This window comes from Octopus sinensis, linkage group LG10 (genome assembly GCF_006345805.1).
Source record: "Octopus sinensis linkage group LG10, ASM634580v1, whole genome shotgun sequence".
NCBI classification, from domain to species: Eukaryota; Metazoa; Mollusca; class Cephalopoda; order Octopoda; family Octopodidae; genus Octopus; species Octopus sinensis.
In genome coordinates this window covers 2,789,601-2,794,600 of record NC_043006.1, presented here as the reverse complement: position 1 = coordinate 2,794,600, position 5,000 = coordinate 2,789,601, and the positions used below count along the sequence as shown (strand labels likewise).

Sequence of the window (5,000 nt, the reverse complement as noted above, 5' to 3'; positions counted from 1 at the left end):
CAATTGCAGACAAAACATGTCCATACAATTCAAATGTAAGCTACATTAGAAATGAGTAAAATTTATATTTTTTAAATAATCGGAATGCTGTTGCTTTCCTATTTTTTTAAAAAAGGGTCAAGATGTCATTCTACTGACACAAAACAGATTTTAATTAGAAACTTATATTATTATTATTATTATTTCGAGACAGTGAAGGGCTTGAATACTAGAAACTTCACCGAATCGCATTACTTTCACTATAGAAAACGAAGCCTAATTCTTTGAAATATACATTACTTTCGTTATTTTGCCCGAATTATTCTGCAATAGAGCCAGCCAGGAAGTATGTATCCACCAAAAGGGGGAAAAAACACTTGAAATTCTACATCAGGTGACAACTGTGTAGGGACACACAGACAAAGCTCTTGAAATGATTCTCATTTCTATTTCAGATGCATGGAATATTCCCCCCACCTCTGGCTAAAGAATCAGTCTGTTTAATAAATAAACATTACACATAATCATTCACATCGTGAACATAAAAAGGAGAAAATACACAGAAAACAACCAAAATCCGTTCAGACAACAGAACTACTTTCATTATAAAAAAAAATATTAAAAAAAAAATAAAGGAAAGCAGTGAATCGAAGGTCCTTTTGGGCGTAGAAGTGGAACCTTCATTGTAGACAAACGCACACACACACAACCAAGCCGAGATCTCTAAATTAATATTCTTTAATGCAGTAAATTATTAAAATACTTAAAAAAACGGTAAAAGCAGGAACAATTTGATAACAATAAATACAAGAGTTTGATTAGTTTTTAAAACAGAGTCAATTAAATACATAATTAACAGACACACATAGACAGCAAATGGCAATTATAAGAGAAGTCAAAGACGTTCTGGTTCAAAATACATAAATATAAATAACAATAATGACCAGGATGAAAATAAGAGCCCAATTAATAAGAGAGGACAGAATTTGGATATCATTATTCAGAGGACTTTCCCATTATTTATGTTCGAATTTGTAGGAGAGACAAAGAAAGCAATTTTCATTATTACAAGCAACTACAGATACTAAATCTCACAGATAGAGGAACTAAACATTATGATCACATTTCATATACATACATATATATATATATATATATATATATATGTATGTATATATATGATCAGTGTGTGTGCCTGCCTCTGTATGTGTGTGCGTGTGTCTATGCTTTTATACGTTTATATATGTATGATGATGTCTACCTGCCACACTCGGTCGCTCAGCGAGATCCAGCCATACCAACTGTACTCCACATGTATCCGAAATGCCCTTAAACAAAGAAAAGTAATGGATGGAGGTGGTGATCGGAGTAGGTGCTGCTGACGGTGATGATGACAATAGTTTTGCTGCTGCTGCTGCTGCTGCTGCTGCTCGTGGTGGTGGTGGTGGTGGTGGTCGTCGTCGTCGTGGTGATGTTGATGGTTAAACGAGAGGGTGGTGGGGGGGAGGGGGCGGCTGAATTCAGTCAATATATAACATCCACAGTGAACGAGTAACAGAGTAAAACTTGATAGCACAACATATCTGCGATGTGAGTCAGTGCTTTTTACGTGGCTCTACACACACACATACACACATACACACACACACACTTACACACACACACGCATGCAGCCAGCCAGCCAAATCTGGCCAAATGTCTGGAGGAAGAGGAGGAGAGGTAGGAGGAGGAGGAGGAGAGAAACTGAACGTAGACAACACATTTGCCAGTTGGAAACACGTGCACTGGCATCGCTAAAACATGGGCTTCGTCACCCTCAACCGAAATGGAGCAAATAAATCCGACACCCTCTTTACTCTACGCGTCCACACACATTCTTCACTAGTCTTTCTAGTCATCCATATCAAACCATCTACCTTCACTGAGGAAGAAGCCTTCACATGGTCGCTGGAGCTGAGAGGAACAACAAACCAAATTTCCCCTCAAATCACACCCGACCAGATTTTCTTTTTTAAAATCCCCACCCCCACAGAAAGAAGAAGAACAGGCACATCGGATCATGTAATCCTAGATATACTCAAAAAGAGTCACAGATGTAATAATTTGGGCCATAGGTCTGCTTGACCTGGGGCTAAATAATAACAACAACTCACCACCAGAAATATCAATCAATTCGTCTTGTGTGTCGTGTATATATATACACACACACACACACACACACATACATACATTATCTCCTTTTTCAGCTCTCTTTGGCAGCAATAATTCCCAAAGTAAAGAGAAACTGAGGAAACTAGTGAGAATTTGTGAGTTGAAACAATTCTAAACTGGAATAAATTATAAATCGGTTGACCGAGACGAAGAAAGCGAAACGACTGTTTTGCACCCAACACACCCATCCATCATATATGTATATATATATATATATATTATATATATATATAATATAACATTATATATACATACATTATATATACATATATAATATAACTTTATATATATACAATATATATATATATACATTATATATATATATATAATATACATTATATATATATAACATACATTATATATATATATATACATTATATATATATATACATTATATATATATATATAATATACATTATATATATATATATATATATATAATATACATTATATATATATATATAATGCATTATATATATATACATTATATATATATTACATTATATATATATATATATACATTATATATATATATATAATATACATTATATATATATATACATACATTAATATATATATACCATTATATATATATCATATAAGTATATACATTATATATATATATCATATAATACATTATATATTACATTATATATATATAGATATATATATATAGATATATATTATATATAATATATATATATATATATATTTAATACATTATATATATGGTATTAAGTTAGACATGGCCTGGACCATCTTATTCGAAACATATCTAAGTTTATATATATATATATATATATATACATTATATATATATATATATACATTATATATATATACATTAAATAATATAATATACATATATATATAACGATATACATTATATATATATATAATATATACATTTATATAATATATAATATACATATATATATATATATATATATATATATATACATTTTATATATATATATACATTTTATATATATATATATATACATTATATACATATATACACATTTTATATATATATACACATATATATATAAATTATATATACACATATATATATATAAATATATATATACATACATTATATATATATAATATACATTATTATATATATATACATACATATATATATTACATTATTATATATATACAATTATATATAATATACATTATATATATATATACATACATTATATATAATATACATTATATATATATACATACATTATATATATATATAATGAATTTTACGGTGTACGATTTGTAACCTTGAAGCTTGCTTAGACAGCTGAAGCGAAAAGATTGGTGAAGAAGCATCAAGGGTTCCTGGTTGGCCAGGGATGACGGGAAAATACCGAGTGGCACCTTACTCAGATCTCATCATTCCAAGTCGCTTTGCCGTCACCCATGACGAGGTGGACAGACTCGGAACTGAGCAGAATTGAAACAAGAAAAAAAGTGAAGTGAATTAAAAATTACGTTTGTAACGATTCATTTCGGTTCCGATGTGAAAGTTACTTCCATTCGATTAGCATCCATCCAGAGAAGGAAATTAATTCTTCAGTCCCTTCAACTTTTTTTGAATTTTTTATTTTCTGTGTGGAGAGAAGACAAATATAGTTGCAAGATGTCATTGTGAGAGCAGGAATATTTTTTACGCAAGCGAGAAGAAAGAAGACGAATGGGAAGTGGTTGTTTATGTTTCACTAACGACATTCGTGAAAACTAGAAAAAACTTCAGCGTCGCTACATCCTTTAATGAATTTCTGGGAAATTATTTGTTTATATATAATAGGAATGAGGGTATGGGTAAATGGAGCCTCGCTGTATTACGGGTGCTTATTTTAATGACCCACCCACCCCGCTGGGAAAGATGATCACAAAGTTGACCACTTTGAGCGATGACGCAATTACACAGCCCTGGACTTGTGATAAAGTAATTAAGGATAAAAAGGGATGACGATGAAATAAAGACAAAACAAGTTGCCACGTTTATAATTGTTTTCCTTTATAAACACACACGAACGTGTGTGTATATACCAATGTATATACATATGTGGATGTGCGTGTATATATACATGGTGTCTGTATATATATATATATATTATATATATATATATATATATATATGTATATATATATATATATATATATATATATAAATGTGTTTGTGTGTTATATGTATGTATATACATATGTATGTGCGTGTATATATGTGTCTGTATATATATATATATATATATATATATATATATATACGTATATAAATGTGTTTGTGTGTTATATGTATGTATAAATAGCGACGATTAGTTATTGGTTATTTGTTCCAGGGAATGGAAAGATTTGTTGTAGCGAAAGAACAACTACATCTGAAGGTTAAATGAAGAGAATTTAGACTTTGAAGCCCAACGAAAGGTAATGCCGTGTAGTTTCCGTCTCCATATATAAACACACATGCTCGGTAGCCATACTGAGAAGTTCAAACTAAAGTAAATAAGACGAGTAGACAGGATACGCCCACTCCATCTTATCTTCCACGTGTGAGGGGAAGGATAGAGAGAAAGCAGAAATTGAGGCCTTGATGTATGAAGAGAGGGAAAAGTGGCGGGGTTAGGGTTTTGAAAAAAGGAAAGTAGTAAGGGATGAAATGATGGTTTAGAGGAAGAGGAGAGGAGAGGACGGAGTAGAGGTAATAATGTAGGTATGCGTGGACGAACACATTGAAACAAACGATGAGTAGTGGTAGAGCGATGTAGACGGGCCTTTGGCAAACGGGTTCGATACGCAGTCGAAGC

The 5,000-nt window shown here is 31.2% G+C and overlaps 1 protein-coding gene across 5 annotated transcripts in view; it reads right to left on the bottom strand.

Annotated features, from left to right (window-relative positions):
* The window catches only part of LOC115216435, a 469,531-nt gene that overhangs the window by 231,942 nt on the left and 232,589 nt on the right, over positions 1-5,000 (bottom strand). For 2 of the 5 annotated variants that reach the window (XM_036506254.1, XM_029785767.2), the window contains exon 1: positions 1,241-1,640. The exons of the other annotated variants lie outside the window; for them this stretch is intronic. The gene's annotated coding sequence lies outside the window, so the exon portion shown is untranslated. Of the gene's footprint in view, positions 1-1,240; positions 1,641-5,000 lie in introns of those variants that run through there. 5 annotated transcript variants of the gene reach the window in all.